Here is a 26,801-nt window from a genome sequence, read left to right as displayed (position 1 = left end):
GCAGTCGGATCTCCAATGTGTTGAGCGAGACGGGCGTAGCGAGAGGATGAAGCTCACGCTCACTCTCTTTCTCTCTCACACACAGTAGACGTCAGCGCTAAGTTTTGATTATGATTTAAGTCTTTTTTACAAAATGACCTAGGTACCTTATATACTAAGGCTACCTTAGGTTTAACCAAAAATGGGGTTGAAAGGGTCAAATGGCTTTGTATTTACAATCTGGAAGTGCCATTGCACCCCGGCTTCTGAAACTAGAATAACTACTCATTACAAATGACGTTTATAGCCATAATCCGCAGCATTTCATAACTCGCAAAAGATGAGACTTTGGTACAAAACTTGAGTTATGTTGTGTTGTTGACCCAGCGGTCAACACCCACCAATGTGCTCACAGTAAGATGTGTGTCATATACACATACTAACTACACCATCTTGAAGTCGGCAACACCTCTAGCGCCTCGTCAAGAAGCACATTTTTTGTCTTGAGGTCTCAGTGTAGGATGTTTAGATGGCAATCAATACGTAAGAATAACAAACCTTTAGTTGTGCCCAGAGAGATCCTCTTCTTACTCTCCCGGCTAAGACCCATTGCAGCAGCGGCCTACCCATTGGAATGATCTTGCTTCTTATTGTTTCCATGAAGCCACTTGTCCAAGCTACCATTTTCCATATATTCATGGATAAGCAACCTTCCATTTTGGTCAGGAAAGTCAAAAGCTATCTGCTTTTGGCACAACCAAGCCAAGGGTTTGCCATTCTTACGGAATTGTTTCTCCACATTTTCTATCAGAACCTTAAAACATCAAATGTGAAATGACAAGCTATCCATAGAGGTACATGATGTAATACGGCATAATGCCTGCATAGAAACACGTACAATTGCACCTTTGCTTTGGAATTTTGGAATTTTTCTTAGATTTGAGGGGTGAACTTTGTTCATGGTAAGCATTAAAGACAAGCCATACTATGTGAATGCATTTCTACTAAGGTCTTTGACCTTTAAGCTACTAGAATTGGCATGCACCTGCTCTTTTATATACATTCCACTCATTCTCCCTCCAATATTGTGAAGTGGTTTTCTTGTATCTAGCATTTCTCCCGCCCTGCCTTCTACTACATGAATCTTCACCCATCCAACTAAATCCACTCCCTCTTCCCCTCATATCGCATGTTAGCACTACCATTATTGGTTTCTCTTATCGACCATGTAGCCTGCCCTTCCGTCACCATCTTCAAGAAGACCACCCCAAAGTTGAAGACGTCACCTGGCCTTGTACAGTGGAGGGTCTAGCAGTACTCTAGCAGCACATACCCAGGTGTCCCACCAATGTGCTCAGAGTAAGATGTGTGTCATATAAACTTACTAACTACACCATCTTGAAGTCGGAAACACCTCTAGCGCCTCGTCAAGAAGCACATTTTTTGTCTTGAGGTCTCAGTGTAGGATGTTTAGATGGCAATCAATACGTAAGAATAACAAACCTTTAGTTGTGCCCAGAGAGATCCTCTTCTGACTCTCCCGGCTAAGCCCCATTGCAGCAACGGCCTACCCATTGGAATGATCTTGCTTCTTATTGTTGCCATGAAGCCACTTGTCCAAGCTGCCATTTTCCATATATTCATGGATAAGCAACCTCCCATTTTCTGTCTTACAGTAACCCAACAACGAGACAAGGTTATATTGCTGAGTGGCATGATCTTGTATGTTACCTCAGCTGAAAGAGATAGTGAATGTAAGCTTGTTTTGGCCAACATCAAAGAATTTTGCTTAGCCTTTAGGGGTGAACTCTTCTCATGGTAAGCACTGCACCCAATCCATCCTCTATGCATAGATCTCCGTACAGATACTTAAAATACTCAAACCCCAAAACAGGATGAGCGTTCCTTTTATCACCTCCCTGCTTGCTTGGTTAGTTCACCAAATATGATGCCCTCTAGCTCATTATTGCTAAGATCCAACCACACCAGATACCTGCAGTTTCCAAGTGTGAGTGGAATTGTGTCTAATAACAAATTGTTGCTAAGGTGCAAAAAATTGATTCTTGGCATAAGCCCCAGCTTTGGCAATATGTCACTTGTGAGACGGTTGTTTGAAATAGTTGGCCACTCTAGGCTGTTGCAGTTTGAGAGCATGTGCTAGATGGTGCCGTTGATAAGGCTGAGGTTGAGCATCAGTAGCTATAATTGCCTTGTTGCATTGGGGATGTCAATGGGATTTCCTACTCAATAAAGTTGCCCCACATAACCATCTCTTTCATGTTAGGCATAGCCAGTAGCCGTGTCGAGAAAGCACAAGTCATGAAGTTGCAATTGACATCTATTGTAGCAAGAATGGTGTAGCTCTCTAAGGGAGGGCACCACATCAGACAAATCATTCATTGTTTGCCAATAGAAATCTGCACAGTGAAGGACCATGGATCTTGCCAGGATTATTTCGTGTGAAGGCATTTGCACTAAGGTAAAGTACCTTAAACCTACTTGCCAGGAATACTTCATGTGAAGGCATTTGCACTAAGATAAAGTACCTTTAACCTACTAGAGTTGGGGAGGGATGCAGGAAGAGGCCCCATGAACTTGCTGAATCTCAATACAAGCTTATGCAAAGCCGGCGATTGGGATCATGTTGTTTCTTCTTGTTGTAAAAAGGTCCAGCTCTTTAAGTTGGTGTAAAGAATCCCCAAAATCGCGTGGTATTGCACCTGTGAGATTGTTTTTGGAGACGGAAAGCACCTCTAAACTTACTAGCTGGTTGAGGATGGTGGGAATATTTCCAAAGAAGGAGTTCAAGGAGGCGTTGACATGGTGCAAGATTCAACAAGAGCTAAGGGATGTGGGAATTGGGCCTATTATAAAAAAAATAGAGAGACCTAACAAAGTTAGGTCTGAGAAACTACCAATTATGGCAGTTGTGAAGTTCGAGGTAGATAATGAAATGAGAAGACTTCAAAAGGGATTTCACTAGACATAAGATTAAAGGAAATGTTAAGATGTTTAAGTGTCCTGCATTGGTCGATACCCATCGGGAGGCTACCTAAAAGGTTGTTATTTAAGACGTCAAGCCGTGAGAAGGCGTAGCAATGGAGGAAGACATTAGAGGAGAGAGCGTCAGAGAAGTTGTTGTGTGAAAGGCACGATAAGGGAGTCAATGGCGTTGAGGAGGTGTGGTCTGTCTTTGAAATTGCGATAAAGGTTAAAGTGGGTAAGGGTCTTGCAATAAAGAAAAGAACTAAAGCTAGGGAAGCTATCGAAATGGTCATTTTGGAGGAGAGATCAAGGGTAGAGGGCGAGGTGCTACAGGCAAAAGCAAAGACCCAACGCTTAACAATACCAAAGAAGGCATTGCCAGCAGCAAAGTGCAACTCGTGCAGCTGGTCCAAAGCAGCGAGCTCTACGAATGGGAAGCGGCACTACCCAACTGAGATAGAATGGAGAATTATTCCTGAAGATGTGGTGGAAAGGAAACGGTTTAAGTTAGCAGCCAAAGAAAAAAGTGTTTAAGCGGTCAATTATTGTCTTTATCGACAATTATTTATGCCTACCCGCTGATTCTATATGCAAAAGAGTCAATAGAATGTAGATAGAATGTTACTCTTATTCTTTGCCAATTTCAAAATGTAGTTAGCACACAAGACCAAGATCACAAAAAAAACCAACAGGATCATGATACAAACCAAGCTGAGTGACAAAACAGGCGATTCTTCGACAAATTATTTGCACATTCAAAAATATAGGGAAGCCAAATCTTAAGTAAAAATAGACCAGCAGACGATTTTCCAATACGAGGGTTAGGCTTCATGCCTCTAGGTCCACTATATACAAGGCATTAAAATGCAGGTGCTTTCCCACTATTGAAGTAAAGTTAGATATGCATAAACTTTATAAAATATGCCCATACATCTAGGCTGCATTTATGGCAGTAAATGGTGCAATTTCTGAAGCATTTAGAGAGGAACCCATGGTTCATGTCTTTGATTTCTAAATTGATCAAAGAACACAGTGGCTCTTTCTTATACAGGCTTTAGCGGAGTAGGCCTAGAGGTCCCCCATGTATGCATACTAGTACAAAGGGAGGCATGGGTGTTGGCTATTAAAACGAGGTTGGCGAGCGAACAGCCTTGTTGTTTTGAGTTCACCACTATTTATTCAAAGCGATTTGCAAGCCTCCATGATCAAGAGAAAGGTTGCAAAGGCCCTTGCCATAAATTTTGCTCTACAACTATATCACATGCCAGATGAAAGAAATGTGCAAGACTCTGAATCCGAAGGTGCTTTTTTGGTTTTCCAAGCCTTCTAACCATAACACAACTGACAAATCCAAAAAATACTTTTCCATGTTATGGAAGCAATTGGTTTTATATTGTTGAATGCCTTTTATCTACAAATAGCTTTTTACAACTTTTTTGTCTTATACAGCAGAGCCATTTAATTTTCAAAATTCCTTGTAATACTATGCTAATAACTTTTACTAATTCACATTTTCTATTGTCAAATTCTTTGAAATCATCGCTTTATGGAATGCAAATGCGATGATATCTATAGTCTCCAAACAAAAAAGATCCTTTTCAAATTTCATAAAGACTCTATTATAATATTGAAATCTTTTGATATAGTTTGCTATCATTTTTTATAGAATCAAACTATCTAACTCAAACTAGGTTTTACAAAAGTAAACCATTAGAAAAAATATGGATTTTGCATGGGTCTTGTAAGGAATCCTAATTTTTAGAGATTAAGGCTAATATTGTGTAGGGTTAAGGGGACAAGGACATTCAAGAAGCTAGTTTTGAGTAGGTTTTTTTAACCCTTTTTTTAGACACATGCAGGATGTGGAACTAAGAGGTCGCTTTCTCTCTCTAGCTTTTTGAAAGTGAAGGGAGTAAAGGGTGTGGCCACATCAGCAAAAACGTAGGTCACTAAGAACTAAAATTTGACTTTTAAAAAAAAATAAAATATTTTTACTTATTTTTGACTTAAAACTCTCCCTCAACATATATACATATCAAAAAATCATTTTTTGACCTTTTTTTAACCTACAAGCACTGAAAGTCCACTTTTTTGAAAAAAAATCCCCACCCCCAAAAAAAAACCTTTGTTCTCTCCTCCTCCTCCCTCCTCTCCCCCTCTCCTTTCCCTCACTGCCCCCTTCTCTCCTCCTCCTCCTCCTCCTCCCTTCTCTCTCCCTCTCCCCCCCGTCCCCTTCTCTCCTCCCATGTTCCTTCCTCTCCCTCCCCCCTCTCTCTTTTCATCCTTTGCTTCCTCATGCAACAGCTGCCATGGTGCTCACGAACATCACAAATTGTATGCCTCCACCACCATGTATTCCGCACAACAAATGCCTATATATTCGCTTGTTTGAGACGTTTGCACCGAAGGCCGCACGTGAGGGTGAGTAGAGGTTATCCCAAGAATGTCGTACTATCGGTGAGACGAATGGTGCTGGTTCTTCAATATCTTGGGAGGGGAGAAGTAGGATTGTTAGGCTATTGCAATTGGTTGTGTATGGGTGCAAGTGCTTCTTTGCATTCGTGGATGCATGAATGTCAGCTCTTCAGCTCAAAATAGTGGTATTACAAGAAAGTATTGCCTCTTCAAAGAGGGAGGTTGAAACTCTCCAACAACAATTACAGGAAAAGGATATGTACATTATGAAGCTTGCCAATACCATCAATATTTGAAAGAAACACCCCTTGGTGCAAGGTAACAATATACTTCTTACTTTTGGTTGTGTTCTTCTTATCATAGACTTTGAAGTCTAAGTTGTTCCTCTAAAACAACCTTCTTTGTTACATCTTGCAGGGTGCTTCAAATTCATGCTTATTAGAGGTGGGTAATCTCATCCTAATGTATATTTTAGGATTGTTTATTCCCAATTGAATGAAAATACTTGAAAATTTGTACAACATATACTTAACAAGTGTCTTTATTATACAGCTTGCAAATGTTAAATTCATACACGTTTTTTTTTTAAAGAACGTGTCTCTAACGCGTCATGATGCAAGGTGACCTCTTACTATGCTAGTTGAGTGGCGTTTGCAAGAATGGATCAAGGAACTGGCATAACAAGAAGATTTTACGGTGGCACAAAGCTCTCCTCAAGCAATGTGGCTCCCACTACACCAAAAATCATTATGCTAACATGGAGAGATCCCTAGTAGGACAATACAACATCTTTTCATCAGCAACACACCCTTTTCTAACATGAGAACACCCCCACCAAAGATATTTTTATGTGATAGGTCACCCCATGAGCATACCATGTCATGGAATGGATGTAAAAACTATGACCGCACTATCCCTTGGAAGTTGTTCATGAATGTATGTTTATCAAAGTTAATGAGAAGAAATTTGGACTTTTTTGTTTGTTGATGTATAAGAGCACTCTAGGTCTACCATATTTTAGATTGTTTGATAAGTTAAATAAGATTTGTAGTCATTTAAAGTGTGAATTCGTTTTTGTTTGGTAAGATTATACATGAGAAGACATGATAAAGTACAAGAGATCTTGACGGAATAAACCTCAATGAGATTCCTACCATGCACTTGTGACACCATGCCTTTCCTTAAACCCTTTGATTTTTATCATTGTGGGAAGTCTAATGGGGACCTATTTTCAAATTTTTAACAATAACTTCTTTTTGAAGAAAATTTTGGTTATTTTAAAGTTTCTACACAATTTAGGAGTTCATTCTGATTGTTTTCCTTCAATTTCAAATTTTGACTGAGGGCACTCCTTGGAAGCCGCTTTTAAAGGTGTTAGGGAAGATTTTGAGAAAGTTTTGTATGTAGGAATTACAATCCTTAACACAATGAAAAACATTGGTTCTTTGAGTATTTTCAGATTCCATGGTTTTCATGCTCGTTGGAGCCCGTAGATTAAGAAAAAAGTAAGAAATGTCTGTTTTACATCATTGTTTTAGAAATTACCAACGTGCACGTTAATGTTTGGAGAATCCGAACAAGATATGACTTTTTTGCATCACACAATGGTTGAAGAGGGCGACGAGATTTAAAAATTCATGTGAGACAAGCCCGGACAGATTCGAAGCTGATTGGAAGGCATTTCACGCGTCAATGTGGCTACTCTTGTTGAGGGCCCTGAGGGCCTTTACATGGCAAAAAATTACAAAATTAAGGTAATGGTCATGAGATAAATATGTGGTGTTAGATGTACAGAGAGCAAGAGCTCCCCCCCCGCCCCCCCCCCCCCCATTTTTTAATGTGTTCAAAGGCCTCACAAATCTCCCTAGAAATCAACCAAACAAGGTGCCATATTTTACTTCCTTGTGTCCACCCCCTGTTCTTGGGAATTTCTTGGTAAAGGCATGGGAAAACAACTAAAATATGCCCCTATTTGTCATTTTAAAGCCCTAGGGACCCTCAACAAGAGGGGCCACAAGGGCGCACAAAATGGCCAAACAGGGACTGACAAATATGGGCTTTTTTTAATGCTGGCCATGAGATAGAGGTGTAGTGTTTGATGTACTCAGAGCAAACCCCCCCCCCCCCCCCCCCCCCCCCCCTTTTTTTGCTTTATGTTCAAAGGTCTAGAGCATTCACTATGTAAAATTTTCCTATATCATGTGTGTTCACCAGAATGGATTAAAAGTACCCCTTATAGGCCTTATCTACACATGTTTTTGTAACTTTACAAGAATATAAAATCCCTTCTACTGAAAACATGTGCTATATTACGTATACTTTAGTAAAATCCCCATCTCAAATGCCTCACAAATCCTGTGCACTTAACATTCAGCACTAGAAATCAACCAAACAAGGAGCCAATTTTTACTTCCTTGTGTCGACCTCGTGTTCTTGAAAATGTTTTGGTTAAGCCATTTCTTTGGTATTTGAAACCACATGTGACCCTATTGTTATAGTATCCAACCAAAGGTTTCTTGATTAGCAGTTTACATAGGCTCGACTGGTACATATCTTCTATGTTAACAATGCATGTATCTATAATTTATGTTTACGCTTTCTCTATCCAAATGAGCTAGATAGTAAAAATCAAATCCGCAATTTAACAGTTAAGTTCACAAGGTGATAGCTATTGGTATCATCTTTAGCAATACCAAAGAAATAGCTACCAATAGCTAATGAATAGGGATATTTAAGAAGATTTGATAACAAAAACTTGTCAACACTACTCAAAAAGGTGGAAACTCAAAGGCTTTACAATAAATGTATGCTAAAATACGAATCAATAATAAGTCACCCTTATACATTGACACCTCCATCTCAAGTTGTCATTTCTCTAAGTCAAGCTTGGCATATGAATAGTATGGAAACAATAACACGTTGGAAAGCAAGAATTTAGCTTTCTCAACTTGTGAAACGATAATGATATATATTCAACATTCCCAAATGAGGACATCTTGACAAAGGTTATGATCCACTTTAATAAGAATAATCATTAATGATTATACTAAAATCAAAATATTGGTTGAATTTCTTCATGGTGGAGTGATTAAGACTTGAGACTTGAAACATCTTACAGGCAAATCAAAATATCCATAAAGGTCAACAATATTTCTTAAATCTGTATGAAACTCAAGTAATCTAAATTAGATACTCTCACTCAATGCGACACCATTTAACAAAAAAACATATTTATAGTGCAATTATAGAGGAATCCAATCTCATGAAAATAATTACAAACGAAGACAATATTGGTGATGTAATAGTGAAAGGTTTCTCACAGACAAAAAATAGAGTGATTTCCATCTCTCCACATGGTTGCTTGCTCATGTCCTCTCAAAACAAGTTGACTCTATAAGTAAATAACTAATTCTATGAGCACAAAGTTATAAAGTACAAAATGATATCATTCTAATAATCTAATGATGACAACTATACAAAAAATAAGTTAGAAGGAAAATCTTTGATGACTCTCCATAGATAACACAACTTACTTGCATTGTGAGACTCAATCACATGCTACACAACTAGAGATGGCGCACCAAAGCCATCAACAAAAGAGCACCACCCAGTGTTATGAGGTTTGAAGCCTAAACATTTAAAGCCATAAAGAGGTTAATTATCTCCATCATGATAAACTTAAAGATGGAGATGATGTTAAGTTTTGAATGTAAGCTATAAGGGTAGTTTTCTTACCATTCTATCTTTATGTTGGAGATGAACCCTTGCAATGTCCACACACTATTCACACCTCCTGTTGTTGTGGTATGCAAGTCATATGAGCTCATACTTTTGCCACCTTCGGGAGTAGAGGTTTCCATGTAGTGTGAGTGAATGAAAGTAGAAGGAGAAGAATCTTGTTTCATGCTATAATAGAGGTGAGACAAGGGAGAGGAGCTAGCTTGGTGTGAAACTATGTGGTGGGTAAGGGGAAGAGATGGGGGAGGAGCTTGCTTGGTGCTACAATGGAGGTGGGAGAAAGCTAGCAGAGAGATAATGCTAAACTATAGGGGGTGCATGTGGTTGTTGCAGCAATGGAGAGCTTGGAAAAAGATGTGTAGAGAGAGAAAATCACTTTTTAGCTGTAGAATAGGTTTGGAAAGACTTTGGACGGTGAAAAATGATGTTTTGAATTTTTTTGAGAAATTTAACTTTTTGGATTTTTTAGTGCATGGTTTTTACTTTTGGAGGTCAAAAATGCTATTTTGACCATGAAATTATAGGTTTGGGGACCTTTTAAGGAGGGAAAACTTGAAATTTGAAAGTTTTAATGTATTTTTAAATTCGGACCAAAAAGTGGGAGAAAAGATGTCAAAGTGGTCCGCCCCCCCTCCCCCCATCCCTTTCCCCTAGCCACCTCCCTTACCTTCTCACTAGGTAAGAGGCCATTAAGAGGTGTAAGGCTACCTTGTCCCCCTACTTTTTTGAGGGTATAGAGTGTGTCCACCCTCTTCCTATTGGTTGGCCTCTAATTAACCTTAATCCCAAAGAGTATTCATACTTTTCCTAATGCATGTAGATCATAATGTGTGGGATTCTTAAGAATTACAAAAAAAAACTTTGTTAATAACATCAGTTAGATGTTTATTCTTCTTATTCGTTCGACGTGATAGTATAGTTTCTTCAAATTGTTTAATATCTTTCATTTCATCCATTAATTTCAAGGATTTGGTCCAATAAATGGGATAATCGTATTCAAGGTTTTTAGCGCTAATCATTTGTCTTAAAGAATAAACAGGGACTTTGTAATCGAAATTTAACTCGTAATTAGAACCCCAAAAAACAGTCGAAAGGAATCAGTTGATGTTATAGAACCTAATTCAAATAGCGTGGAAAAAATAGTCGAAAGGAGTCAATTGATGTTACAAAACATAAGAAAGAGGAATAAAAATCTTGCGTTTGTGTTTAAGTTAAACATGGTGTTTTTAATTCTTTTTTTGTTTTTGTTTTTTCATTTATTTAATAAGAAAATCCATAAATATCAAGAAAAAACCTTGTGTTGGTGTTAGCAAAGCGGGGTTTAGAAGGAATAAATTAAGATAACATGAGGTACTAGCACCAACCCAAAAGTTTAATAATCTTGTGCAAAGAGATTTGAAATTGGAGCAACAAGCTAAGAAAGAAAAGGGCTGAAAAGAAAAAAAGAGTTCCAATTTTAGTGAGTCGTCTACTAAAGGATTGTCGACCAGCTTCAACTCTTTTGATAGTGATTTAGAAGACACATCCAAGAGTAAGAATAAGGGAGCTAGAACTAAGAAGATTGATATTTTTGAGATCTCTAACACTAGACCTTCAGTAGAGAAGGTAGAGACCTGGTATACAAAATGCAAATCAAAAGACCATTGATCTGGTGAATGTTTCCATTGCACTTATTACAAAGCTTTTGGGCACTTATGGAATTATTGTAAAATTAGAATACACCATTTCAAGGAAGAAAAAGATGTTTCCATGATAGCACTAAAAAACTTGGAAACAGTTTGACAAGAGAAGCTACTTGAGAACATTCACAATGAAGCTAGTACCATCAATTTGGTTGGAAGAGGATGATATTAGAATTTTTTCTAGTAGAGGTAGAGGTAGATCTGACTTTACCATACTTAATTTTAGTTGTTACACCTATGGAAAGTACGAACATATTGCACCACAATGTCTAGATAATTTAAAAGATGAAGTGGCCAAGGAAAGTTAGAAGATCTAGCTCCAATGCATGTGATCACACTAGGAGTGTTGTCCTTGGAAAGAACTATCAGATGATCCAACCACTTAAACGAATCAAAACAAAGAGGCTCAAAAGTGGGAGAAACAGAGGGATGTCTGGAAGGATAAGGATAAGGCCAAGGAAGTGGATGAGTGGCAGGAGCAGAGGGCACTCTCGTGGCTCAGATCACTCAGGATCCAAAGTGAAGAAATTCTGAGAGATCAGAATTCTTAGAGGCTAAAACAATTCAAAGGCTTTCATTGATAACTTCAGAAGCTCTAAAAATGGAAATCCTAGCTTTTGAATATGGTAAGAGGAGTGATGAGGGAAAAATTGAGAAACCGGCAAAAAGATCTATGGAGCATCTTGAGAAAGAGGTATGGTAAGTCAAGGTAGACTTAGCCAAAGGTGATAGAAAAAATTTGGAGATAGAAAATATTTAGCAAAAGCAATCTAAATTTCCACAAAAGGATCCATCATCTAACATAGAGGAGGCCAACAGAGGCATGGCTTTGTGAAGACAGTTTTCCACAGGGAAGGTCGCTCAATTCATATAGTAGTTCTAAAAACGAACAAGATGATATCTATCTCAAAGTATGTGAAAGAATCCAGAAGATAACTATTGAGCTGACATCAAAAGGATGTTACCTGAAGCGACAAATTTCATTGAAAAAGGTAGAGGAAGAGATATTCAAATGCAATGATAGTTGGACACATCTAAAATTAAGGATGACAAGTAGCATCCATTCCCTGACTGCAAATCTATCTTTGTAAAGACACAACCATGGGTGAGTTTATCAAATAGCTCATCCACTCAAGGCAACATATACTTGTTCTTAGTAGTAACCGCATTTATGCCACAATAATATATGCACATGCGCATATTACCATCCTTTTTCTTCACCAGCAAAATGGGAGAGGCCTGTGGTGAAGAATTGGTTCAATGAACCCTCTACTAAGGTAATGTCTATGCCTTGTTGCATAGAACGTGTCGATGGTAGCCCTGTTGGTAAATCATCTAGAAACACATCCTTGTATTCCATTAATGTTTCCTTTAATTTACTAGCAACATGTGCTTGTTTTAGTGATAGAGGAGTAGCCAAAGGTAGAAGACAAGAGAGAGAAGGATGTAAGGTTGAGGAATTGTCATTTATTAAACCATTATAAACATCTGTCAAAAAATGACACAGCGAGCAACACATAAAGAGTTCTTCTATTTCATATTGAGAAGAGAGCTTCATAAGATTGGATGTACATATAAGTGGCAAGGAAGGAACATCCTTTTTCCCCAACAGCAACACGTGCACACCATTGGATTCAAACATCACATTTTTATGCTCATAGCTACGCTTTAATGAGGACCCTAACCTGTATAACCACTCTTGACTTAGTACCACATCTACCCTATCCATGTTCATGACTTGGAAATTCAAGAATATATGATACCCTTGAATCTCCAATAGTACATCCTTTACTTGTGTATCCCACACCATGGCATCATGGGCGTTAATCATAGCTACCTTGTAGCGGTGGGAACTAAGAATTTGGGGCAAATTGAGCCGTTTCACTAACTTATAGTTAATGAAATTGTGTGAAGCACCATCGTCTACCAAGATTCTCACCTTGTGACCTTGGATAAACCATGCATGCACACAGCTCATGTGGACTAAAGGTTGGTTGCCACATGGAGGTCGTAATATAGCACTTGTGCACTGCTTCGGTGTGCGTTACTTCCACATAGAAAAAGCGAGAAGAGGAATTGAGAGGAAGCAATTACACCATGTGCACCACTTTTTCTTTACCTTGGACAACATATTTCTCCTTGAAACAATCCTTTTTTCCATGTCTACTTCCTAAATAGTTAAAACATAGCTTCTCCTTCTTTGCTCCCTCAAACTCTTCACTAGACAAATGGCCTCGAGGGCTCTTGGGCTTTACCTTCTTTTCTTTCTCAAACTCTTCACTAGACATATGGTCTCTAGGCCCCTTGGGCTTCTTGGGTACATTGGATGCAAGTACAACAAAATTTCTCATGAGATGCTCGTGTAGTTGTATGTGAAGTGTCAGGCATGTGTGTGTCATGCAATCTTTTTCATCAGGATCATCATGTATATACACCTGCACTATAGCTTCCTCAAGCATTTTGGGGTCTTGGGTTTTAATATGATTCTTAAGCTCTGATGTTAACCCACGGATGTAACCACGCACCTACTAGAAGGCATCTAGACCCTCCATCTTGAGAATCATATCAAGATAGTGCATGATATACTCTAACATTGTCTTATGCTAATGCATAGAGTACTTGTCCCATGGAGTTCAATTTCTATTCGCTTCATTGGTGGGAAAAAATTCTTTTGTGAACACATCCTCGAAGGCCGTCCATATCTGTGTTATGATGCCCTTCTCCTCCTTGAAGGACGTCCACCATTTATAGGCCCTTACCGGCCTCTAGTGTTAGACTTGTTTGCAGTGCCTTGGCTACATCTGGAGGTCATCTAAGATCGTGGATACCATCCCATTTTTTGAGGAGTATGTTCACAATATCCTTGTTGGGCTCCTTTTTCTCTCCTCAAAAAATCGGTGGCTTGGAATTTTTCAACAAGTCAGCCACCTCTTTTTGAGAGAGAAGGGGCAACCCCTCCAGATTGGAGCCTTTCTCCTACATACCAGGAGTGTTTATTCTAGGCACGGGGGCTGAAGAAACCCTAGTCTACTTAGTAACTAGGCCCTTGGATGTCTATTGCACAAATTGCACAAGATTATCAGACATTTTGCTCACATTCGTATTCAACTGTGAAAATTTGCTCCAAAAAAGACATGCGTATTTGCACAACCCTAAATTCTTGCATATCAAGCAGTTCTATGCTTTCTTTTGGGCCAATTGCTGCATGGGCACCCTCTATGAGAGTGGCCAACTATAAGGCAACAGGAGGCAAAATTAGTATGGGCTTTTCAAAATCAAAACTATGATGCATGTCAATATCTGAATCCATGGTGTAACGTGCTATGTGAGCAAGAAAAGAGGAGTACCTTGTTTCAAAAATTGTGAGGCAAAACTTAAGAGTGACCACAAGTAAGCAACCATAATAGAAAATCAATTAGCCTTGCTAGATAAAAACCGTTACGTCAAAATATTTTGTTGATGTCGATTTTGAATGTTGAAAATCACTGTCCACCAAAAAAACTTGTCGAATTTGTTGTTTACTTCAAGTATGACTTTTGAAAGTCGCCAGCTTCCCAAATAAGGTGTGGGAGTTGCTGGATACATTGCATGATAATTTGAACTGTGCAAAAATATATAGCAAGTTTTTAATAAATACTTGAAAAAAAATCGAGATAAAAGAATTCACAAGCCTTGTTGGAGGATCTGCAGATTTTATAAAAACTGTACTCCAACTACCATTGTGATGGCCGATACCTTGCAACCAAAGAATCTTTTGCACTCAAACCCACTTGGCGAGATTCCCAATGTGCATGCGCCCTTAAGATTAAACAGGTTAAGGTGACCAATCCTTGGGGCCTCGAAATTCGGACGATCTACAAAAATTATAAAAACGGTACTCCAGTTACCATTCTGATGGCCGATACCTTGCAACCAAAGAATCTTCTGCACTCAAACGCACTTCACGAGATTCCCAGTGTGCATGCACCCTTAAGATTAAAAAGGGTAAGGTGACCAATCCTTGGGGCCTCGTAGTGTAACCAAAGCTTCTCAAGTGATGGCGGGCGGCGAGGTCTCGCATGGAAAAGAGAAGAGAGAGCGAGCACTGATTACCGCGATTGGTGTGGTCATGCAGTGATGGGATCTACTCTACGTAGCCACACGGAGAGTGACATCACGCATTTTGCTGTAGGTCAAAGTCGACCCCCCCACAAGCGGTGGTGCAGCCAAAGTTGGTCCGTGCTATAAAATGTGCTATGCAGTGCAAAGGGTGCTAACAGGTGCAAGCTGGAGAGCTAAAGCAGGTGTGAAGGCCTTGGGGAGACGGGTGGTAGCGAAAATGTATGCTTAAAGTGGTTTTTTAGGCCAGGGGGGCCTCCAAAGTGAGATAATGATGACGGCAAGTCACGGTGTTCGAGATCTGGAAAATGTGCCCCGAAATGTGGTATTCATGATTCTCTAGAAGCTCGTCCAGACAGCTCGTCAAACGGATGTTCAAGATATGGTAGGTTGAAGGGGATGCATTTGCATATCCTCGCCGGATGGGGCGGGCACATGTGGTTGGTCAAGGCGGGTGTGATATCATACACGGGAAGTGCTCGAGTTGTGGAGCACACCGGTCTTTTCGGATTGAGAATCGGGCTTCTCGATGGAAAGTTATGGACAATCAAGGTTTGACAGGGACCAATTTCGAGGCGGTTGGGGGGCGCATTGGGAAACGCATCAATTGGTATTTTCTCGAGCTCGCCAAGTGTTTGGTGGGTAGCATGCAACATGTGATGCTAATCGGAATCAGGGGCATTGGGGTGCGCCCACTTCAAGTTGACAACCAATCGTTGCAGGGGGCGAACTCGATTTTTCCCCACTTTGGTGACTTGCCAGTCGAAGGGTGTGAAGTGTTTGGAATGCGACAAATCTCTCCAGGTTTAAAGCTGGTAGGAAGTAACTTGATGAGACAAGTGCTGGGCAAACTTGAGCACACGGAGCATTGACGGCGTGCGATCAAATTAATAAATCCTCTTGCTTATAAATGGAAAGGGAGAGGTGTAAGCTCCAAAGTTAAGGGGAGTGGAAAAAAAAGTCTTTGAAGACTAAGCGCTACTGCCCAAAAAAAGAAGCTTTTTTTCTTGGCTTTGAAAAGAGAAGGGGAAGAAAAAGAAAGGCAGCGGTTTCGAGATTTGGAGGGTTCCTTGGTTTTTTTCAATGAGAGAAGGAGGAAGAGAAAGAAGGGAGAGGGTTTTCGTGTGCTCGACAGTCGAAATTGGCATGCAAAGTGTTATCCGTGAAGCTCCCGAAAGGGCGAGGGCCTGGCAGAGGAAGTAGCCAGCGAAGGCTACCTAAAGGAGGAGTTGCCGCCGATGCGAAGCGAGTGGTGAATTTCCCCGTCGAGGTGTGTGCCGACGGGTTTCGGTTTTATCGAGGGAGGTATGTGCCCCTCTGTATGAAGCGGCAATGGCCATGCTGTAGCCTTGACACGGTTCATGGAGTTTGTACATGGTGTTTTCTTTTAAAGGAGAAGCTTTCACTACTGTTTTGGCATCGTTTTCTCCCCCCTTCCCCCTTTCTTCTTTGCTCGTCTCCAGGGTGTGTGGTGCCGGTGTGTGTGAGCGTGTGCGTCCCCCGGGCCCCCTGTGTGTGTGAGAGAGAGAAAGAGAAAGAGATGTTGAGTTGTGGAAGAGTTGGAAGCGGGCAAGATCGGTGTGATCGCACTCTAGCAACTGTGCAGGTTGTGTGTGCGTTGGGCGAAGTGCAGGCGAGGCCCTACTAGTGTGAGTTACTTGTTTTGAAGGTGTTTTCGAGAGGACAGGGGTGTTGTGTATACCCTGAGCTATATAGGGGCAGTTGCGTGTGTGTCGGGTTCCCCATTCCCCCTCTCCATTTTTTGGTGCCCCCACGGAGGAGCACACTGATGGTCCTGTTTGAAGACAAAGCGATGATTTTGGTGATGCCAAAGGTGTGGCCTTTGAAGAGCAGGTGTTGCTAGAGAAGTAATGGCTTGGACGGGATTTCCCATTTTCACTGGGGTCGAAGATGCAGAAACCTGGCTCCAAGACTATGGGTTGTTCATGCTGGAAAGCGGTTTGTCGAGGGAAGAAGGTGCGGTACAAGTGTTTCCTCTCCTGGTTCGTGGTAAAGCGAGGATATGGTTCGATGGCCTACACAATGAAGAAAAGGCAGATTCTGAAGCCCTAGAGGCGGCTTTTCGAAGCAGATATGTTGCGGATGCGCAGCTAGATGAAGTAAAGAGAAAGCTGGACAGGTTAAACATAGCTTGGAAGGGGATTTTCAAGCATTTTTATGGGAATTCGAGGCCCTTTGGGGAAAGATGATAAAGGTAACTGCTCCTGAGAATGTTGGGTTTTTAAAGTTGAGCAAATTCATGGATTGCCTGCATGAGGAAGTAAGAGACAAGGTGGAGATTGATGGCCCGGTGTCATACGAAGAGGCTGTAGCTCTAGCAAGAGGGCGGACCAAAAAGATGTTGAAGAAGCGCGAAGCTAGGCAGGGTTTGCAAGGCGCTGTGATGCCAAGACGGGTTGATGCGGTGGTAGCCGAGCCAAGGATGGTGCAAAGAGAAGTGCATGTGCGAGAGGAACCGAGGGTTATGTGGCTACAGAAAGACAGGGTGGTTCCAATGCCGAGAATGCTAGTTAGGGCGGCTCCAATTGTGGAGGATGCACATGTGATTCCAAATCGGGCAAAGGATGTGATGCCATGCTCAAGTGTGACTATAGAAGCTCCATCATAGGGTAATAAAGGTCAAAGGGTGCGGTTTGTAGATGAGATCGAAGCGGTGAAGCTAGAGGAGCTACCCGAGCTTGAGACAGAGGACGAGGTTGAGCCAAGTGAAAGTAGCTCTATAGATGCTGACACGAGTTGGGAGACTGATTCGTCTCAGTCAAGGTATGATGAGTTTGATCTCTTGCAAGTGGGTGGAGATGCAGTGAATGTGTGCGTGGAGCAAGGAGCACTGCATACCGTTATGCTTGATGGAGACCAAGTGGAGGAGCCCGAGCCTACAGGTGATGATATGCAAGTGAAGGTGATGTGTAGTGCCATGTTAATGGCCATGCTAATGAAAGTGGCAGTGGAGTGTGCGATACTGGTGCAACAAGTGCAGAGCTTTGCTAGGAGGGATGGAGCAACCTTTCCTATGGGAGAAGATGAGGATAATGCGATAGAGAATGAGTTTCTCTCTTCCTTGATGGAGCATGATGTAGCATTAGAAGAGATGCTTGAAGAGCAGGTGATGGAAGCCGACAAGCAAGTGGTGCTTATCGACCTTGAAGAGCCAATTGATGAGGGAGATCTTGATGATGTTGGAGTTGAGTGCATGGCAGGTGTGAAGGCGAGTGTGGAGCCAAAGATAGAGGTGCTTCCTATGCAGCAAGAACGTTCTGTGGTGGCAGAGAATATGGATTCCCAGATTGTGTCCGAGCTTTCTAAAGGGCTTTGTGAATGGTGGTTGAAAGGGATGCTGATAAAAGCGGCTGTGCAATGGGTTGTCGAGTAGGTACAGGATTTCCTAGATGAGGATCTAGCTTTACATGGTTGGGAGGGTGGGTCAAGTATGTTAGGTCTGTTCGGTACAAGTGATGGTGCAGGTATGTCTTTGGATGGTGAGCACGGTGGTGCTCTATTTGGTGTTCTTGGAGGTGCTTTATTGCAAGCGGGAAGTATGCCATAGGGTGCTTGGAGTGGTAGAATCATGTGGATGGCAGTTTGGTTATGCAGTTGGGTGTGTGCCTTGGTGTGGCACTATACGAGATTGTTGCAGGTGGATGGAAAGGACCAATCCAAGGTGTTTGACCCTGGAGGGTGAATACAAGTAAAGCAGGGGGTTGGGCAACCTGCATGAACAAAGGCAGCGGGTAGCAGGTGCCAGGTTTTGTAGATATGTTAGGTGGTTTTGTGATGTGCAGAGAGTTTGTTTTGGTGTGGCAGTTTTTTAGTGCAATAAGCCTGTTTGTGGTTGAACATGAATGTTCAACAAGGGGGTGGGCAATGATGGTGCAGCCAAAGTTGGTCCGTGCTATAAAATGTGCCATGCAGTGCAAAGGGTGCTAACAGGTGCAAGCTGGAGAGCTAAAGCAGGTGTGAAGGCCCTAGGCAGACGGGTGGTAGCGGAAATGTATGCTTAAAGTGGTTTTTTAGGCCAGGGGGGCCTCCAAAGTGAGATAATGATGATGGAAAGTCACGGTGTTCGAGATGTGGGAAATGTGCCCCGAAATGTGGTATTCATGATGCTCTAGAAGCTCGTCCAGACAACTCGTCAAACGGAGCCTGGATGTGCAAGATATGGCAGGTTGAAGGGGGATGCGTTTGCAGATCCTCGCCGGATTGGGCGGGCACAGGTGGTTGGTCAAGGCAGGTGTGATATCATACACGGGAAGTGCTCGAGTTGTGGAGCACACCGGTCTTTTCGGATTGAGAATCGGGCTTCTGGATGGAAAGTTATGGACAATCAAGGTTTGACAGGGGCCAATTTCAAGGCGGTTGGGGGCTGCATCGGGAAATGCACCAATTGGTATTTTCTCGAGCTCGCCAGGTATCTGGTGGGTAGCATGCAGCATGTGATGCTAATCGGAATGAGGGGCATTGGGGTGCGCCCACTTCAAGTTGACAGCCAATCGTTGCAAGGGAGCGAACTCGATTTTTTCCCACTTTGGTGACTTGCCAGTCGAAGGGTGTGAAGTATTTGGAATGCGACAAATCTCTCCAGGTTTAAAGCTGGCAGGGAGTAACTTGATGAGACAAGTGTTGGGCAAACCTGAGCACACGGAGCATCGACGGCGTGCGAACAAATTAATAAATCCTCTTGCTTATAAATGGAAAGGGAGAGGTGTAAGCTCAAAAGTTAAGGGGAGTGGAAAAAAAAGTCTTTGAAGAGTAAGCCTAAGAGGCAAAAAAAGAAGCTTTTTTCTTGGCTTTGAAAAGAGAAGGGGAAGAAAAAGAAAGGCAGCCGTTTCGAGATTTGGAGGGTTCCTTGGTTTTTTTCAACGAGAGAAGGAGGAAGAGAAAGAAGGGAGAGGGTTTTCGTGTGCTCGACAGTCGAAGTCGGCACACAAAGTGTTGTCTGTGAAGCTTCCGAAAGGGCGAGGGCCTGGCAGAGGAAGTAGCCAACGAAGGCTACTTAGAGGAGGAGTTGCCGTCGATGCAAAGCGAGTGGTGAATTTTTCCATCGAAGCGTGTGCCGATGGGTTTCGGTTTTGTCGAGGGAGGTATGTGCCCCTCTGTATGAAGCGGCAATGGCCATGGTGTAGCCTTGACACGGTTCATGGAGTTTGTACATGGTGTTTTCTTTTAAAGGAGAAGCTTTCACTACTGTTTTGGCGTCGTTTTCTCCCCCCTTCCCCCTTTCTTCTTTGCTCGTCTCTAGGGTGTGTGGTGCCGGTGTGTGTGAGCGTGTGCGTCCCCCAGGCCCCCTGTGTGTGTGAAAGAGAGAAAGAGAAAGAGATGTTGAGTTGTGGAAGAGCTGGAAGCGGGCCAGATCGGTGTGATCGCTCTCTAGCAACTGTGCAGGTTGTGTGTGCGTTGGGTGAAGTGCAGGCGAGGCCCTGCTAGTGTGAGTTACTTGTTTTGAAGGTGTTTTTGAGAGCACAGGGGTGTTGTGTATACCCTGCGCTATATAGGGGTAGTTGCGTGTGTGTCGGGTGTGTTCCCCATTCCCCCTCTCCAGTGGCCATGCCCACATGCTCCTCAACCGAGTTCTCCATTGTCTCCCCCTTCGTCTTCTCTACGGCTCATGCACATGTAAGCTCCCCAAAAATAGATAATGCCCTTGTCTCTCAAAAAATAGCTTTGATACCAATGTACTGAGGCCTTAGGCTCTAAAAGAACTCCTCTCCTCCCAAGCTCTTTTCCCTTTTATAGGCAACCCTCGAGCTTGGTTTTCAGACTAGACCCTTGCCCCTACACCAATTGACTGAGATGAGGATTCAGCCAATACAAATAACCGTTACAATGAGTATGCAGCAAGAATCTGTACAAAAAAAGAAGTTGAATACCTGGCCACAAAAAAAGTGGTGGAATGCCAAAGCGGTTGTTACTAGAAGAATGGAATTTGGGCTTGGAGTCAGATCCTAAGTTAATAAAGATAAATAAGCATCTGAAAACTCAGATCAAAGGAAAAAAAATTAAAAATATTGAGATGCTTTTGCTTGGGAACCTACGGAATTGAAAGGTGTCAACCCAAAATTTTGACAGCATTGGATATTATTGAAACCAGATGCACAACCAATACAACTTTAGAGGTACATGATGAATCCAAATTATGCAAAAAAAGTTAAGGAAGAGATTGACAACCTATCGGAGGTCAATTTCATGTAGCAAGCAATGAGACTGGACATTTCCCATTGTGGTAGTTACAAAGAAGAGTGGAAAGCCTAGGGTATGTGTTGACTATAAAAAAATTGAACGCTCAAACAATCAAAGACCCATTTTAACCTTCATAGATATGGTGCTAGATGAGATAGTTGGACATGAAATTTTATGGATGGGTACAATAGGTATAATTAGTTTAAGATAGCATGAGAAGATCGAGTAAAAACAACATTCATTAATGAATGGGGAGATTTCATGTATCTGGTTATGCCATTCGGTCTATGTAATGCTCTAGCAACCTTTCAACGATGTATGATGGAGATCTTTAGCAGGTTTTTGCATAAGTTTCTAGAAATTTTGTGGATGACTTCACAATCTTGTCGTCTGAATACATGTATCTCCTGTTACTAGAGATGGAATTTGACGAAAGACGCAAAGAGAAGAGGATATATATGAACCCCTTTAAGTCAATATTTATGGTTTGGAAGGGACAGCTACTACTGGGACATGTCGTGTCCATAAATGGTATTGAGATGATTCAAGATAAGATCCAAAGTGTCCAGCAGGCCAGAGCACCAATGAATGTGTTCGAACTTAGTTCATGTTCATTTTTGGGATACATATATCAATTTCTATCTCAGTTTTATTCATATGTTCACAACAAAGGCCATTCTTTTATATGAATTAACCTAAAAAGGATTTAACTTTATCTAGACTCCTTAATGGAAGTCATAAGCATGAAGATGAAGCTTTGCTATCCAAACTAGGATATCATTGTTCATGTTTATGTAGATGCTTTTGGCATGGAAATGGGAGCAATTCTATCTCAACCCGATGGAAAAGTTGATTATCCAATATACTTTGCTAATCATAGGTTCAGGAAGGTAGAGTAGGGGTATTCAACCACAAAAAGAGAGGCACTGGGAATGATATTCAACACCACAAAGTTTAAACATTATTTCTTGGGAAAGTTATTTTATTTCTATGTGGATCATCAAGCTTTACTTTATCTGCTTAATAAGGTCATCATCCAATGAAGGTTAATCAGATGAATTATGTTCCTTCTGGAATTTGATTCATATCCCAAAGTATGGATGGTATCTCATTGACGTCCTTGAGAGATGAAACAGTGGATCTCGAATTATTTTAAACGATGACACTTGAGGAACCAAATGTGGCAGGACGTGTATGCTTTCCTGCAATATGGTGGAATACCAAATGATTGGATTCAATCTCGTAAGAAGGCCCTTGATGCGCGCTTTTCAACACCCCCCATAAACTGCCCCTTTGTCCATAGCTAGACTAGTAGACACCTCTGTTTACCCCTTTGATCCGTGCAGATTGAAGCATGCTTTCGGACACGGACATCACCACACCTTGGGGCAATACATGGATGTCGGTACGGTGCACCCACCACAGTGAGCTCGGTCGTGTTCCTGATTCGGAGGTCACCTCAAACACAATCCGACATTGGGAAGTTGTCCATGGATGAGGGGGTTTGCTTGACCTTCGGCCATGGGTACTACCCCAAAGGGGGAGCTTTATAAGTAAATAAATCTAAAAGAAAACAAATTCTTACAGGAAGGTGGCCGCCACCACCCCCCTCCTTGCTCTCGTGCTGAGAAGGGGCCGCCACCCTAGGCCTTACCCTCTCTCTCTCCCTCATGCTTGGCGCCACCACCCTCCTTCTCTCTCTCATCCATTATCAGTTCAAGCATCTCTCTCTCTCTCTCTCTCTCTCTCTCTCTCTCTCTCTCTCTCTCTCTCTCTCACACACACACACACACACACACACACACACACACACACACACACACACACACACACACACACACACACACACACACACACACATCATCAACCAACTCGCAACTTTCTCTCCCTTCTTGGATAGCTGGGTAAGCATCTACACACACACACACGCGCGCGCCCCATCACCTTCTTCTCAGCACCCCTCAATCTCCCTCTTTCGTTCCCTCAGGCCTCATACTCTCTCTCTCTCTCTCTCTCTCTCTCTCTCTCTCTGTCGGCAATAAAACAAATGACTCTCTCTCTCTCTCTCCCCCCTTCGGCGTCATGATCTACACACACGTACACACCCTCAGCCCCTTCCCCGCTCTCTCATGCGATATTGCCAAACTCCTACCCTCTCTCTCTCTCTCATCCTTATCAGCATGGCGTTCTTGTTCCCTCCCTATCTCTCTCTCTCTCTCTCTCTCTCTCTCTCTCTCTCTCTCTCTCTCTCTCTCTCTCATCCATTATTGGCTCCAGTCCTCCCTGACCAACCATTAGGAAAAGTTTGGACTCAAAAATGGGCCTTGTAAGAATTGTTGATGTGGCATAGCTTTCAAAAAGTGGGGATCGGTAAATTTTTTGCAAATAAGATCCAAACTTTTCGGAGGTTGGATATTTAGAATCTACTCTTCAAATGCTATCTATTGATATATAGTATGCATGTATCGGACATTGCCTTCATGTAGATATAGAAAAAGGTGATTTTAGATTACCGTAATGGTAACAAAACCTGGCTGATTGAAAAAAAATGGCATAACTTTCATAGAAGTCATCCAAACTTTTCGGACCTTGGCTCTTTAGAATCCATTTTTCAAGAAGTTTCCAATGATAGGTCATATCATGGGGTTCTAAGCAATATTTAGAGGGGTCTACCAGGTTGCTTTCTTTTGTACAACTTTGATGATGTGGCACTCTTAAAAGGCCCAAAAAATGAGTTCAAATTTTTCCTAATGCCTTGCGTGGGCAGCCAAAAATCCTTGAGCAAGGATCGAACTTGGCTTGACGCAACCAGAAATCATCACGGTAACAAACTCACCCAAGGGAACTCGCTGTTGAGCGGGTGTTCACGGTATATCTAAAAAAATCTTTTACAGTTCCCTTTTATAGCAGCTGCGCACACAGCCGGTTGCCTGCACCTCAACCAACTACAAGCCTCGTTTGTGTTCCCCAAGGCTCCACCGTCCCTCTGCAGTCCTTGCCCGTCCGTTCAATAGCTGCTGCCTTCCCTTCACGCGCGATGTTGCCTTCCCTTCCCACGCAGAGAGAGAGAGAGAGAGAGAGAGAGAGAGAGAGAGAGAGAGAGAGAGAGAGAGAGAGAGAGAGAGAGAGAGAGAGAGAGAGAGAGAGAGAGAGAGAGAGAGAGAGAGAGAGGGTGCGCCTACCCGACCTGCTTTCCCTGCGTTTCAGCTGTGCGCTGCTCTCCACCTCTCCGCCTTCATTTGCATCAATCGATTGTTTTCTTGAATTTTTTTCTCGACAATTTTACCGGCATCTCCTGAAGATTCGCCTTTATTCAGAATTTCTTGAAATCGTTAGGACATACTCAGCAAACAACAATTCTCTCTCTCTCTCTCTCTCTCTCTCTTCCTCTGTCAACAACCATACTCTAGCCCCCTCTCTCCCTCTTAACACACACACCTCATCCTCACAACCCCCTCTCGTTCAGCTCTCTCTCTCTCTCTCTCTCTCTCTCTCTCTCTCTCTCTCTCTCTCTCAGGCTGGTTCACATCAAGGCAGTGGAAGAGAGCCTCCAAAAGTATCTTTTCCGGGTGGTAGAGTTACATAATGCACACTTCCACCACCCATTTGTTCACATAGAGGGTGGAAGAAAAAGTCACTCGAATTTCTTCTGCCGGCTTATGTGAAGGGTGAAAGCATGTATAGGTGGCTTGGAAAGTAATGTCAAGGACATTGCTTTTTTGCGCTTAAAAGTGGGTGTTTTAAAAGTGCTTCAAATCTCAAAAAGAATATCACTCTCCTAAGGTACGTCAATTAAGTCTCCTAACGTACCACAATTAATGAGACTAAATGTAATTTACTGCTGAACACTGGGCCTCTTCTTTCCCGCTACAACCTGTCTGAGCTTTCTTTGTCTCTGAGATCTCTCTTGGAGCTCTATCTAGCTCCTCTCCCTCTCCCCCCCCCCCCCCCCCCCCCCCCCCCCCCCCCCCCTCTCTCTCTCTCTCTCTCTCTCTCTCTCTCTAAGCATGGCTCCTCTTGTGTCTGAGCTCACGCTCATCTCTCTCTCTCTCTCTTAGCACTCTTTCTCTCTCTCTCTCTCTCTCTCTCTCTCTCTCACGAACTCTATCTCTATAGGTTCCTCTTCTACTTGATGATTCTTGAGGTATATAAACACTTATTATGCTTTGTTAGTATCTTGCTAATTAGTGCAAGAAGTGCCATGTATTAATTAAAAGTATAGCGTGTAGTTATGATTTGTATTGTATTTCTTGTAGAGAAATCCTTTGAAAGTACTGCAACAATGGATCATAGTGAAGAATTGTCTATCAGCTCATCGTCATTGAGTAGAGAAGCTCAACTTCAGCGCAGAAAATTAATGAGGGAATATTGGGCTGCTCAGAAACGAAAGCAACGTAAGGCAACGGTCAACTTTGTGACGGAAAGCAATACAGGGGAGATGGATGAAAGAAAGAAGCGAAGGATATGTCAATCTATGGTACAACACTTTGATACATTAACCGTGGGAATGGATGCAAGTGGTAGGAAGGAAATCTTTGATGAACTTCTTCAACATCCTTGCTTCCTTACTATGCAGAGTAAATCCAAAGAGTTGGAAGCAATTATGCTGAGAAACATCCGCAACACTTTGAATCATGTGAAGGTCCCAAGATCTTCAGACGAGTTTTTTGTGAAGAAATCAGCAATGATGATTTTGGTGAATGGTGGAAGCAAGGAGCAAAACACTAACATGAGCATACCGCAAGCTGCCAAGCTTATGGGGATCCACAAAAGAAACTTATATTCAGCCAAACATCACTTAATAGTGTCAAGTGAATCCGATGGTTCGTTCCCTGCATCTACGTGTCATAGACATGATGCACGAAGAACTCACATCACTCAAACTGTTAAAGACATAGTCTTTCAGACGGATGAGACGAGGGTGTCCCCCAACAAGAAAGATGTTTGCAGTAAGAGACTAGCTAGATGATCATATGTAAAGCATCCAATCCACCTTCTTGAGGAGCCTCAGGTAATTGATATATTTTTTTAGCACTTTTTATTGGTACTACAACTCATATTCCTGCACAACATTATGTTTCTATACCACTTTTTATTGGTGCTACAACTCATTACTGCCACAACATTATGTTTCTATACTTCTTTTTATTAGTGCTATAGCTTGTTTTGGTGTTTTGCACCACTTTCTAGTGCTGCTGCAACATTAAAAAGTGGTGAAACATTACTATACTGGTCTCTAATTGTATCTGAACCACTTCTAAAATTTGATCGATAGTTCTAAATGTTTTTGAAGCACTTTTACTTGTTTTCCACACCACTTTTTAGTGTGTTTGAACCAGTTTTTAATGTTTTGCAGCAGGTTTTAATGTTTAAGAAATAGTTCTTACTAGAACTGCACCAACGCTTCACCGTAAACCCTACAAAGTGGTGTTCACCCACTAAAAAGTCTTGTTTACCCAATGCTAACAAACGTGTTTTACAAACTCGTAGGGGTGTTACAGGTGCAAACGTTTTTGGTGGTGCAACTCACTTTTTCCAAGTGATGTAGCAGCTTTTAGTCATGGTGCAACAGTTATAGTAGTGCCACAGACTTTTTACTGCTGCTGCATGAATGGTGCCCACCACCTTATGATGGTAACCAAAACCATATTAGTGAAGTTTGAACACATTTTGTTAGTAAACACTTACAAGTGCTGTCACACCACA

The 26,801-nt window shown here is 42.0% G+C and overlaps 3 pseudogenes; 1 reads left to right on the top strand and 2 right to left on the bottom strand.

The window, feature by feature from the left end:
• Positions 1-964: 964 nt before the first annotated feature.
• LOC147465821 (brassinosteroid LRR receptor kinase BRL2-like) lies at positions 965-1,755 on the bottom strand (annotated as a pseudogene).
• On the bottom strand, positions 1,755-13,087 carry LOC147465820 (uncharacterized; annotated as a pseudogene).
• A 12,578-nt stretch (positions 13,088-25,665) lies between these two features.
• Positions 25,666-26,475, top strand: LOC147465819 (uncharacterized; annotated as a pseudogene).
• Positions 26,476-26,801: the final 326 nt, after the last annotated feature.

The sequence above is a fragment of the Adiantum capillus-veneris genome, chromosome 1, assembly GCF_014529385.1.
Source record: "Adiantum capillus-veneris isolate H3 chromosome 1, ASM1452938v2, whole genome shotgun sequence".
NCBI classification, from domain to species: domain Eukaryota; kingdom Viridiplantae; phylum Streptophyta; class Polypodiopsida; order Polypodiales; family Pteridaceae; genus Adiantum; species Adiantum capillus-veneris.
This window is presented reverse-complemented; position numbering and strand designations above follow the sequence as displayed.